The 14,411-nt window shown below is 39.6% G+C and overlaps 1 long non-coding RNA gene across 1 annotated transcript; it reads left to right on the forward strand.

Moving 5' to 3' along the window:
- Window positions 1–2,807: 2,807 nt before the first annotated feature.
- Window positions 2,808–12,703, forward strand: LOC143832552 (uncharacterized). The gene is made up of 3 exons (XR_013229310.1): window positions 2,808–6,586; window positions 10,216–10,355; window positions 11,110–12,703. It is a non-coding gene; the product is annotated as an uncharacterized LOC143832552 (long non-coding RNA).
- Window positions 12,704–14,411: the final 1,708 nt, after the last annotated feature.

Consider the following 14,411-nt stretch of genomic DNA (forward strand, 5'->3'; position numbering starts at 1 on the left):
TCACTATACCACAACACAGATGCATTGATATTTTAAGGTTATTTTAACAAATGAAATCACTTATCAGGGGAAGGCTATGGTTTAAAGATGACAACAGTCCAATAATTGAAAAGTGGGCTGGGGGTAAGTGGAACAAAGAAAACTGGTTGAAAAATTATACACTAGGAAAAAACTGGCTCAAAATCATCTTCCAGAAAAATATCAGGGTATAAGTGGTCTCAAAAGAGATGGGGAGAAATCTTGGGAAGTGAAAGGCAGAAAAATGGATGTGGAAATTAGAAGTTTAAATGCAATAGTATGAAGCCAGAACAGATTAAAAAGTAATAGCTACATAACTACATTTTCCAAATAATATAAACACCACAAAAATATATGCAGAGGAGAAAATGTATATTTTATTTCTTACCTTTTCTGTAAATCTAACCTGATCCCTGTTATTAAACATTTAACTGGTACCTTCCTAACAGGATATATAATTTTAGTGATATTGTATTACAGTCTTTTGAACCCTTTCTTAGACGTTTCTAGTATTTATCTCTACTGAAATTAGAAAATCAAGCTAGACAAAATCAGAATGAATAGTTAGTCAGACAAGAAGTTTCCATAGTGAATTGGACTTGATGCAGCCGATGTAATTCTATACCCACTGAACATGGGCATTTTTTCCTATGATATCACACATCTGCTTCCAGAAATCAGAATTTCCCATCATGATACCCACAAGGTTGCTGTGAGGAAAAAATAGAGGAAAGGATAATATAAGCAATTTGGGGTTTCTATTTGGGAGAAAGGTGGGTGAGGGGATAGAAATGAAACAAGTAAATTAACTTCCTATTAGGAGTGCAAACGAGACATGATGGTGGCCATTTAAAATGGATTAAACAGGATATTTTGGTGCTTTGTGCACTTTAAAAGGTACAGCAGGTGGAAGTGCTAAGGCTCAACTGAGCCTTTGTGGCATTTTTTAAAAGGCAAAACTGTCTTCTAAAATGAAGTTAGTGGCCAAAGGTTGGACCCATGTCCATTATAGCATGTGGTTTTCCTCATAGACCTATTATGCATGGTGGCAATCACGCCAGGTTGCCACCATTATGTTGCAGCAGGGTGGGATGCCCTGCTGTTCCCCACATACACACAGGGGAGGGACTTCCCCAAAGTAACAGCTGTGTGCTCACAATGCAGAGCCAAAATCATCAGGTATGCTCTGCTGCAGTGGCAGGGAGGAGGAGTGGGGGGCATGGGCCCCCCCCATTCACTGGCAGGGGAACAGCATGCCACCCTCCCACCACTGTGGGGGTGGGGAGATGTCCCATTCAGCTCCGTGGGGCTGACAGTGGCGAAAGGCATCCCTGCAGGGATGCCATAGATCAGGGGAGCCCTTGCCGGCACCTGCAGCAGCTCCAGGAACATGGAAAAATCTGTGTTCTCTTACTGCGGGCCTTCCAAGGGCCTAGGTCAGGCCAGGGCTCAGCAGCGCCCGGGATGGTGGCAATGTCGGGCATAATTGGGGATTTGCCCCGAAGCTCTGTTGCCACCAGTTCAGGCAGTCTGCTACATGCATAATCAGTCATAGTCAGCCTCTTACAGGAGTTAATATCATTTTAGCTATAATATCAGTGGGAATTTGCTTCCTGTTTTGCTATTGCCATCATTGGCCACCATCATGTCTTCCATCGGCCATGGAAATGCTCTTACATGGTACTAGTGGAGTAACAGCTATATCCCACGACAACTGTGGTACTTGGCCTCATATTTCAAACAGAAGTAACCAGCTGGATGCAGGCCTGATTTAAGGATTCACAGGGCCCATAGCACAGAGCCAGGTTAAAGGTCCATAACAGAGCACTATTGGTGCTGTTACTTGTGCTGCACAAGTAACAGCAGGGGTACCTTTTATCCTCTTTGTTTCTCTAACTTTGGCAGGTCACACAAACACAATGCCCCTATAGCTAAGGGGGCCTTTACCATTTTTCAGCTTGTGGTCTGCATGCATACTCCATGAGAATAACGATAAAGACACCCCCCCCCCAACAGTGTGAAGGCCTCTAACTGTACATCACCATGGAAGTCTTGGAACTCCAGGGCCCACAGCTACTCGGGACCATGTAAAACTAGGATAAACCAGTGCATGTCAGATGGAATATCACATCTTTTGTAACACCAATTAAAATGGCTGAATACATGAGGCCTATTTTGTCTGTGTTCATTGAATAATTTGACACAATACACAGTCAGCACCTACTTGGTAGCTCTGACATGAACAGGTACCCTCTCATCTTCCATGATGAGTGGATGGGACAGGGATTCTACATATGCTTCTTTTTGCTTAAGCAGACCAGCCTTCTTCAAAGAAATAGCAGGAAAGCACAGAAGTAGATGTTTGAAATAGCCCATCTGTTTTTAACTATTTTGTAATGGTTAACTATGGAGAAAATGGGATAAAGAAAAGGGCAAACTGCCCCCAAATCACTTAATATATTGAGGTTCAATAAAGCTACCTGGATAAATCAGCTATTATTTCCGCCTTGTTGACATACAAAAATAAAACTGCTAAATCCAAAATCACCAGGTATCCTTCTGGTGAATGACCTTCCTCTCCTCTGCACAGGCTTATTAGCAAGAGTACACAGGCACAAGTGGGCACAAACACATTTAACTTCAGCACCCAGCAAAGGCTTATTTTGCCAAGAAACACCAAGTGTTAGTTGTTGAAACTATTTTGTGCATTCCCACAAACAAATGACACCGTTCAGAAGGTTTCCTTTACTGACCAGTAGATAAAGTCTTTGGTGTTGACAATGCTAATATTATATGCAAAATATATATTTTGTCTTTGTATTTTGCAGATTTTTATTGCTTTATATAAATTGCCCAGCAGAGACTCATTTTGAGAAAGACACTAATTTCTCAGGACTGCACTGGACAGGGTCAGGATATTAGTCTTGCACTACACGTATGGATTGTTTAAGAAAAGAATTTGAAAGGAATGGTTTTCTTCGTGCCTCATGCATGCATAAGTGAAGCAGGTCTGGAATATTTTTAGAGTTATTTCTCTTGTTGCTTCAAATGGGTGAACTTGAATGAATATTGCACACTGATTTTAGTGCTGGTTTCTTTTAAAATGATTCCATCTTTCATAAGGTATTTCAGTTCATAGTATGGCAATGAAGAACCTGTCAGGAAAAGTTCCTGCTTTATAGCTCGAAATTATACTCCTGTGGCTACTTTTGTTTACCACAGTTCTGAGTAAAATGAGGAGTAAGCTTTATGTGAAGAAATTTCAAAAGCAGCAGTAGGACAAGCTGCAAGGAGTTGAGCTAATTTGAGTTTTTGAAGTATTCTTGAGCTATTTAGACAGTAGGTCTTTAAAGGATTGAGCATAAGTATTGCTTATTTGAAGATAAATGCAGCCAGTCTAGCAAATGTTTCATAGGATTGATATTGTGCTTGTAAATGTCTTTCTCCAGAAGTGTTAATTGTATTTCTTTGGGGTCTTTTAAGCCTTTTCCTGAGAACATCCTTTAAAAACAAAACTATAAGAAAATGTTCCAACTTAACAGTGTCACACATATGTGCCTAAGCATCATTGTGATAGAACATTGCATAAGTCATTATGTGAGTGTTTAAACATGTTGTATTTTTCCCTTGCAGGAGGTTTTTTTTACATTATTACTTTCAAACATGAATACATATTCCTTGTGTTACACCAGTACAGATGCAGAATTGTCTGGATTGGTGCCTGTATTCTAATGCACATAATAAAGCCCATCCATATCTTACTGAACTGATGGAGCGTGTCTTTTGATGCTAGTGGAGATGTTCACCTAGCTGTGCATTCCTAAGCATGTTTGCTTGGAAGTAAGTTCCACCAGAATCATTCAAAGTATTTTTTTTTCAAGTAAGCATGCATAAGATGGCAGCTTGAGGCCAGTAGTTATGCATGACAATGTACCTGCGGCTATAGCTGGATTTATTGAAGCAAAATTACAGAGGGGAGTGTGCACTCAGTGATAAGTGACTCCGATTTTCAGATGGCATCAATCCAGCATACAGTGAATGGCACTGCAATCAGCAGCCTCTTCTAGGTGTGTTCACTTTGCAATTTTATGTCTTTTATCAGCAACAGTTAACAGGTTGAACTCCTCTAAGGACACACTTGCAATCATCACACCCCAGTGTCTCTTCTATTATGTATGTTCTCTGTGTCTTTACTTACTAATTTTGAAAGGGAAAGGATGCTTCCAGTTGTTTGCCTTAGTTTTGTATTTTTCTGACTACACGATGCTTCCCGGAACGGTGTGTGCAAGGAAGCTGGGTAGGTTACTAGAGTATGCGCAAAGTTGGGAATCTGGCCTCCTAAGAATGCACTGGTATTTTTTTCCAATACTGTTTGTCTAACATGGTATTACTAGAGGATTCTTTGTCACTTGGTCCCTGAGTACATCATTGTTTCTCTTCATCTTGTATTTGAGAACTCTTTACAAAGCTCATTTGCTATCAATCTTCTGTGTTCCCTTCTACACTTGCAACACACTTCTCCCTATGCCTACAGAATTGCCACTTTTTCTATCCCTCAAACAAGTTCTATTGTCTCCTTTAAATTGCCATTCAAAGCTTACATTTTCATGCTTGTTTGCTAAGCCACTGCAATCTCCCCGTCTGCTTCCAGTAAGACCTTTCCTACTATCCTTGGTATGCTTTGCCAAACACTGACGTTTCCCTTCACCATTGTTCTGTCAATGTAATCATACAAGGGTATCTACTCTCTGAAGTTGTTGTGTCATTGACTATTGATACCTGTTAGCAGCTTTGTTATAGAGTGAAAGGACTGTTGAAATGTTTGCTGTCAAAATGAAGGAAGACAAATTTGCTTTAGTTAATCTGCCTATAGATTCGGGGATGAACATTTCTCAAAGGATTTCTGGACATCTGCTCTTTTGATTTCCAATCTTCTGTGAGGAATCTCTGACATACAGCTAAGGGCATGATGTAGTTCTTAAAATGAAGGTTTCCTCCTTGTTGTTGTTGTTGTTTTAATAAAGAGAAACCCAAACAATCTTTTTTCCAAACACAAAAAACATAAAATTAATATTTATTTCAATGGACATAACATGGCTTTGGAGTTAGAAAGAAAAACCAGAAGATTCGTTCTGAAAGAAAAATGTGGCATTTACAAAAAGCAAAAAAGTTCTGGTAAGAAAAGTGGAGTATAAAATCCTACTCTTCTTTATCATCATCATCACCATAATCCACCACAAGTAAATTATCTGGCAGAGAAATATTTTATGTGCATTATTTATGTATTTATTTAGAAGATTTTAATGTTTGTTTTCTGAGCAAGGATATATCTCCAGATATCCCTCAAAGTCTGGCTGGATCTAAACTAAGAGATGACTGGAACAATTTATTTCACTACACCTACAAGAAAATTAAGTTAAATTTTGTTGGGTCATTTGCCTCCTGACTAATCTGTGTAAGAACTGCATACTCTTTGCTGTACTAACTGGCAGGATTAGCTAAATGCATGCTTTTGTTGATGCAGGGATCTATTTTCTTTTCCATATGAAAGAGGCTGTGTACAATGAGTGGTAGACAGAGAAATCCAAGAACATTCAAGTCTGAAAACCAAAAACTAGGCTTGAAACCCAAGCCTGGGTTTGGTCTTAATAAGAAGTGATAGTAATAGTAGAAGTCCAAATGAGTTGCCCAGGGTACAGAGCATACATCAAGTCTCTGCATGAAGGCCACAGACATCCCTTCAGGGGAAATGTATGACCCCTCTTTTAATTATTCTACAAGAATAATTCTACAAGAAAACAAGAAGCAATGTTCATTGAATGATTGTTAAGAGTATTTGAAGCTTTTCATACTATAAGCTTCTATGAGTCTGTAGAGACAGGGTGGGTAACAAATATAATAATAGTTTCTAGTTTGCACTGTCAGTGATTTTAAATATGGCTATTCATAGATACATGCAGGGGACCAAAAATATTTGCAGGAGGCACCTCATTTCCCTTCTCTGAAAGTCCCCATTCCTTCTCCATTTTCCTGTTTCATTATCTTCTTGTCAATCACCAGCCAACCCTTTTCTCTGCCTCCCTTTCTGCCTTCCTTTCTTCCCTCTCCCTGGCACCCTTTACTTGGAAAAACTAAAACCTGTGTGTTGGGCAGGCCCAGTAAAACTAAGACCATGGTGTCCTAAGCCAGGCCCAGTAGCCCTGAGGGGAACCCAAAAGGATGAGGGGGGGCATTTTCTTCTTCATTTCCATCCCCACAATGTTTTTTTCCTCCTGGCAACCCCTATATGCTCACCTCTCCCTGCTTCCTTCTCTCCTTCTCAACCACCAACCAACCTACCTCTTATCTGCCGCCCATCTCCAGCTATACTAATCATTTGTTTACTTCATTTTTATCCCACATTTCAGCACAATGGGAATGCAAAGCAGCTTATATCAATCTCCTCAACTCCATATTATCCAAAGCGAGTGACCCAGCAAGCTTACACAGCTGAGTGGAGATTTTAACCTGGCTCTCCCAGATCACACTCTGAAGCTCCAGTCACTACACTTCACTGGCTCTCATTTTGGTAATACCTTAAGGGGGGGGGGAAAGCAATTCCCTGAAGCTCCTGTTTGACTACCGTGAACACTTGAAAATGAATGCAAATGTGTGAAAAAAAGTTTGCCTCTGAGAGCATTCATTTCTTAAAGCAGCAGGTGTTGCTTCTGTTGTTGGGGCTAACTCCCCCTCCTGTTTAGATCTGACTCTCCCTTTTTTGCAAACCTCAAGCAGTTTTCAGATTTATAGAAAGATCCATACTGTTTGTTTATAGTTCCAGTCTATGGATTTAAGTATCCACAGAATTAGATATATTGAGGGCCATTCCGCACTCGTTCAAAATTGCACAATGGTTGCAAATTGAAATTGCTACTGATTTGCTGTTATGCACAATGTCGTTGACAATCTGCAACACTCCTGAAACCGATCTGCAAAAAGCGCTTCGTTGTAGCGCTTTCAGGGAAATCCCCAAAAGTGGATTCACCCTCCGGAAAGCGCTACACTCTTTCAACCAATCTGCAACACTAGCGGGAAAGTTCTATGCATTACCATTGTGTGGTTTCTGCAAAGTCCCTCCCCCTGGCTCTCTCCTCTGATCTTCCGGTGAAGCGATCACCAATTTTTTTTTCTCGGAGCGAGCGGAGATCAATGCACCAGTGAGCCTTTGTTTACCCAGCGAGGTTTACCCGGCTGCAGTCCCTCCCCAGAGCTGTTTAAAGTCACCAAGCATCAAGCAACACACAGCCCCATTTGCTGGTTTATTTTCCCTTTATTTTTCACTCTATTTTCGGCCGAAAATCGCGCCCGTGCGGGGGGGGGTATTTTTTTTCCACTCGGGGGGAGCGTGGCAATGATGAAACAGCAGCTCAAACACCACCTGCTAACTAGATGGGTCTCTCCGTTGCAACGAATCAACGCAGATTCGTTGCAATGTTTGTGTGTGTCTGTGTTTTTTTTAACTTTCCTTTAAGGGAAAGGGGCTTTTCAGGAGCATGATAAAGGCCGTCCATTGGCTGCTCATTTGATTGACAGCCAGGGGCAGGACAAAGCTCGGCAATATCGCTTCCTGGCTAGCGATTTTTGCCGAGACTTGAAACCTGTGGGAAACGATAGAAACGCAACTGGATTCCACTACAAAGGCAGGTATGCATAACGACGAATTCCACTATTTAAAATGGCATTTTTTTGTTCCGCAACCAATTTGCTACATAGATCCTGGTGCGGAATGGCCCTGAGTTTTGCCTAACAGGCAATTCTTCTATTTTCTTGTTCTATACTTAGAATTCAGTTTTCATTCATTCATTCATTCATTCACCACCCTGCCCTTGCTTGGAACATGAAAACTATAAAATAGATACAATGTATAGGTTCAGTAACAACAGCAATATAATAACCGAACTATTACATCGACTACAACCCTGCAGATTAGTCAATGCAATATGCCTCATGGTGTAATTGGCGGGTATATCTGAGGAGGGGGGGGGGTCTGGGTTGTTATTAAATCAATTAGCCTCAACCAAATGCTGGGTGGAAGAGCTCCATTTTTGAGGCCCTGTGGAACTCTGCTAGCTCTGGCAGGGCCTGTATTTCTTCTGGGAGCTCATTCCACCAGGTAAGGTCCAGGACAGAGAATGATCTGGCCCCGGTTGAGGCCAAACGAGCTTCCTTGGGGCCAAGGATCATGAGCCAGTTGGTGTTGGCTGACTACAATGTTCTTTGGGGGGCACAGGCAGAGAGGCAGTCCTTCAGGTATACTTGATGAAATCAGGATTCAGTAATGGGAATTACTGTGAACCGCCACTTTTGGTGATAATAAAAAAGGACTAGTTTCAGCGTTTAGATGACATGTTAATATTCATTTTGACATTTTTGGTATATGTTTTTTAATGAAAATATGAAAAGTATTTTCTGTTGGAGTTCTTCTGCAGCCATTGTAACCTTGACAAAACTTGGAAAAATAAAAAATGCACTGAGAATGTTTATCGCTATGAGCACATACCTGCTACCATGCTGTGTTGGAAATGTATGAGAGAATACTTTCCTTAATATATTTTTAGTAAACCTATATTATTGCTAAATCATGGGACATCTCTAAAGAGTTGATAGTTTTGATGTGTTTCTGATCCTAAAAAGGCCACCTGTTCATCTATGAAAAATTGTGATTAAACCATGAAAAAAATAATTTATGTACACCTGTATGTACTACTTGAATTTCTAAAGAGGTATATGGCTAGCCATTGTTGGAAATGTGGTACCAATCTGTATGCACTCACTCTCATCTCGGTATCTATAGTTCCCTTCCACTGAAACTGATGAAATTAGACAAGCTTAACTTTGGCTCAGTTTACTAAAATAAAAATGGGAAATATATCTGGTTAGACATTGCTTTAATTTTCTGCTTTATACAACCATGTGTGATGAAAATATTTTATCTTTATGGAATTACAGGCTTGAATGTGCCAAAAGAACTAGAAGGCTAGCCTAAACAATTCTGTTTCTAATATAATGTCAGTTGTTTAAAAATGCATTTGTAATTGTAAATCTATTCCATTTAAAATATGAGATAATAAACCATTCCTTTAAACTGGGTCTCTTCTCTAAAATTAGAGGAAGGTCACCTTAGCAGCAGTTTGGGAAATCTTTTATAGCTGAAAAACATTTAGATTATGGTTTTACCAAATAGTGATTATTTATGCTCAAACGTGTGCAAGATTTTAGTTTTAAGCATGTTTAGGGGCAAAAGTCCAGTTTTCTTAGGGCTGTTGGCACATGTTTACTTTACCTAAAGCTCAATGAAAGTTAAATTGGGAGTTCTAGCAGAGAGGAAGAATCTAAGACATTTTGAGAGAAGCCAAACGTTAAAAGCATAATGCATTACTGCATTGACATCTCTCTGCAGGACAGAGACTATGCAGTGCTTAGAATAACAGAATCATAAAGTTGGAAGGGGCCATCTAGTCCAACCCCCTGGTCAATGCAAAATCAGCCTAAAGCATCCAAAAGTATCTGTTCAACTGCTGCTTAAAGACTGCGAGGATGAACTTACCACCCCCTTAGGGAGCCTATTCCACTGCTGAACTACTCTGACTGAATTTTTCCCCTGATAGCTAACTGGTACTGTTCTAATCATAGTTTAAACACATTTCTGTGGGTTCTATTCTGTGTTGCCAAAAAGAACTGTTCCCTACCTACATCCAATTGACAACCTTTCAAATATTAAGAGAGCAATCATGTCCCCTCTCAACCTCCTTTTCTCTAGACTGAACAATCCTACTGAAAGTCCCTTAGCCTTTCCTCTACAACAAAAGGGGCCAGTCAGAGACTTGTTTTTAAAACTGAAAGCTGAGAATGCACAGCAAACAATACACAGACTGTAATAACATTATATCAATACAACAATATTCATTAGCTATTTTTAAAAGTCTCACAATGATGGGGGGGTGTGCATTAGCTGCTGCCTTTTTTTCATTCAATTTTGTATGTGCTTTCCACAAAGTGACACTTTCCCCACTGCTGCTTCACAATCATACCAGCAATGGTGAAACAGCACAAGCCTGTGTGGAAACTGCCATACTGAAGCTGGATGAAAAGATGTATGCAAACCTTTCCCCGTATTTCACAATCTGAAAATGTATTTATTTTACGCCGTTCTTTTAGACACATTTGAAAGTTCACGTGTCAATGTGCCAAACTGAGAATATCCAGACCCTGGATTTGCATTTGTTTTAATTATCATTGGGAGCAGCAAGTGCCATCAAGTCACAGCTGACTTGTGGTGACCCCATAAGGTTTTCAAGGTAAGAGACATTCAGAAGTGGCTTGCCATTGTCTGACACTGTGTCATGACCCTGGTATTCCTTGGAGGTCTCTCAGCCAAATACTAGCCTGGGCCTACCCAGATCAGCTTCCAAGATCTGATGAGATTGGGATAGCTGGGCTGTCAAGGTCAAGGGTCATTAAATATATTTAATTTTGATATGAAACAATATCCTCTGAATATTTATTGTGTACATCTTTGGTAGTGTACTCATGTATATATCACATTATTTCATGGTGTGTTTCCAATACCTGGGATACAAAGAATTATACAACTAATACTACATAACCAAGGAGGTTTGTTGGAGTTTTGTTTCATGAACAGCGTCCCTGATTGTCTCATTGATTTTGAAACTTGGGGGGGGGGTATTTGAGGAGAAAGCTGGCCATGCCAAAATCTTGATTATAACTCTTCAGATGTTCAGATTTCAGACAGTGTCCCATAATTTAGGGTACAGGGATTTTCCATTGTGTACCTTGTCTGACACCCTTTTTGCCCTTCAAATGGAGAATACTCAGGCTTATTTACACAAAATAATGATGGCTTCATTTTATCGTTTCTGTTTCTGCAATGAGCCATTCCTTATTCCAGTCCTAGCAGGAAATAAATCCACCACTGGTCAAAAAGACATGACTTGTGGGTTCAGTTCCTTCTGAAACTTCAGCAAACATGTTGTCTCTAAAAACATCATCTGATGCAATGTTTATCAAAGTTCAGCCTGTTCTGTTTCCTAGGCATTGGTGACAGGACTGTTATCAAAACACACCATTACAGCCTTTTTGCCCTTGCCCTTCAGAAGATCAAATGAAGATGATATATTGGACACCGAGCCAATGCTTCCTTCAGAAAGATGAAAACACCTTCTTATTGATGGCTGAAAATAAAATGTTTTTTGCACTGAAAAATAATATTTTCGTTGATCTTCAGGTTCAGAAGTAAGAACAGTTGATATCACCATCCAGTAAGGGAACTTCAAAAGATGCTGTAAAGCTTTGTGTTAGAGAAGCACTCTAAAACTCACTATGCCTGATGCAAACACCTATGCGACTCTTGAAAAGATTAATGTTATCAGGAAAACTATTTTTAAAACTTATTTCTAAAAAATATATGGATTTTTATTGAGCATTCTGACATTGTAATGTTACAATTTCAAGATTCTGAGTGTGTTATAGGATTTTAAATCTTATTCTTCATTGACTGGTTTATAGTAATTGAAAGGGAGGTGAGTCTGATGATCCGATCCAAATGATAGAATGCATTGAGTTTAGTCAGTTTCAGGTCTGTTTCCCTTATGTAGGTTTCCTTAGAACCTTTTGAAGTTCAACTCTGTTCATGACTAGATTCATGCCAAATTTAATCCTGTAATATTTTACCAAGAATTAATGTTTTACATGGAAAAAATGAATGCCTGAAAGCTATTTTTATATCATCTACAAATGAAACAGTATACCCTGAAAGAACAAAGTATGCAGTCTCAATTCTATAAGTGCATGGATTTCCACAGGTGTATGTATGGCAATAAGCTACAGCTGCATGAATATATATTTTCAAAAACGGGATCCCAGGAGGAAGAAAAGGTAAATTTTACCAGTTCACAACAGATTGAAATAAAAATTAGTGACATTTGTGTTACAATATAGATAAGTTACATGGAAATAAAAGTTCTATCTCATCCCCCATCAATAAAGAGCACAGCTACTATAATGTATTTCAAAACACTGGATTCTCTAACAGATCTAGCAGTCCCCTTTTCCCTGCATTTAACTCAAGACAAATAGAGATACCAAATGCGCACCAAAATGGGTGTCCTGTTATCAGTACATTTACATGTATTTACAATGCAGAAACTGGCCATTGTTTCCCTCTCCTGGAATGAGGAAATGACACAATTGTTCAGAATTGTAGGGGACTTTGAAAATGATTAGTACAGATTCTGACAAAGTAAGAGAAGCAAACAATATGTGGTTGGTATAATTATTAGTCCAGTCCGATTGATCTGAATGAACTGGATGAAAAATAATTGGGAAATATGTCTAGCTTTTGATTGGGACATTTTGTTTCTCTTATAGCCATTATAGCTTTCCCTTTTCTGCTCTCTTCACTCTTCTCAGGGTTGGATGTATATATTTATGATCACCATGGAAACATTTCATTATTTATTTGTTACAATACAATACAATACCTTTTTTGACATAAAGCGGATAAGCAGGATAAACAAAGTTAGTCAGGATACATCAGACAGTTTAAATTTAAAAACTGAGGACAGTTTCAGCCATAATAAAAGTATTTGTATGATTGGTACAGTTTGACATTTATAATAACAATATTAAATGTTTTTGAAAAATATATACCGTTCTTTACAAGAATGATTGTTGATTTTAAGAGCAAAAAACCTTACAATTTTCCACAATTTTTAAATCCTCATGATTTTAAGAGCCAAGAGTTGAAAAATGAATGAATTCCCTACAGCTTCAAGAAATACTTGGAGTTTAGAAATAAATAATATGTAAGCAGTTGCAATGTTCGCAAGCAAGATAAAAAAATAATTTTATTCATGTGGGCTAACATCAAATGCATATCCCAGCAGTACTTACATTTATTTGATTAATACGCTAGGCCTGTGTATGTTTCCTGGGAGTAAGCCCCACTGAATAAAATGGAACTCACTTCTGAGAAGATATGTGGCTGGTGGACAACAAGTTCTACTTTCACTTAGAATCTTTTCTGCATAATTACTCTCTGTCCTGCTCACCAAATACCCTCCCCCCCCCCACGTACACAGTGATATATGGAACTGGCATAAAATTACCTATTTGATGAGGAAGTCAGACATGTTCAACTATCTTTTACTAAGACTATGTTGGCCTTGACTGTAATAAGTCATTGCATGGAAGCCTTTCCAAAAGTAAAATGTAATGTACAGACAGTGTCAAGCAATCTGTAAACATAAATAAAGCCCGACTGGGGTGGTGGGAGGAGTTGGGACTCATTGCCTACCTGATTGGTGATCTGTCCACTGAACAACCAATCGGGTAGGATCTCCTTCCCCTGGCCACATCCTCCTCCAATTTCTTCCATGTGGAGGAAATGCCAGCCGACAGTAGGTAAGGCAGCAAGTGGGGCTGGGAGGGAGGTGGGAGGGCCTGGGACTGTGGGGCTGAGGGGGGGAGGGGGGGAGGAAGCACCCACCAGTGCTTCCCGTGCCCTGAGCAGCTCCAGCCCTGGTCTCCAGGCATTGCCAGGGCTGCCCAGGAGGAGAGGTGGGAGCCCCCACCAGTGCTCATCCCTGCCCTGAGCAGCCCCGCTGCAGCCTCACCAGGCCTTGCCAGGCCTGCCTGGGTTGGAGGGAGGGAGGCTAGCACCCACTGTATTTTTCATACAACGGGCTTTTCTGCTAGTAGAATAATAAAGTGTGAGGCCTTGTGCTTGCAAACTTATATATAAATAAAAGGGAGTATAAGGAAGAGAAGGAAAGGCCCAGTACTGGTTTGTAAATGATAACCAGGTAGTGTTCTGGGTGCTGTTCAATAAGGGAAGCAGTCAGTAACACGTAATCTACATGCAAATTCAGTGTGCAGATACCTATGAGTAAGTAGGATCTAGTTTCATGGTAATCTTTTGTTCATGAATAGCCATTCTTCTTAAATGATTTTGCAAGCCACTAATCTTAAATGTTCAATAAAAGCTCTTTAAGCTCTTCTCATTTCCATGCATGGATGACATCTCTGTCATTTGTGTCCCTTATATAAATATTTCTTTCATCAGTATAGATTTCGGGTATTCAATCTTAACATCAGTCTAGGTGTATACTCAAACATACTTTTTAACATATGTATGACAACACACCTTTGATTCAAAGGTGTTGGCAAAAGCTTGATTAGCAAGCTACATTCATTATACACCAAACAGAGGATTTGATGTAAAGATTGAGTATCTGAAATCTACACTGATGAAAAGCATATTTACATGTGTGTGCAAATGTCTGTGTGAGGCATACTAGGGAAATATACCTGGCATCCTTAAATGACATGATGAA

The sequence above is a fragment of the Paroedura picta genome, chromosome 3 (genome assembly GCF_049243985.1).
Source record: "Paroedura picta isolate Pp20150507F chromosome 3, Ppicta_v3.0, whole genome shotgun sequence".
In the NCBI taxonomy this organism is placed as follows: Eukaryota; Metazoa; Chordata; class Lepidosauria; order Squamata; family Gekkonidae; genus Paroedura; species Paroedura picta.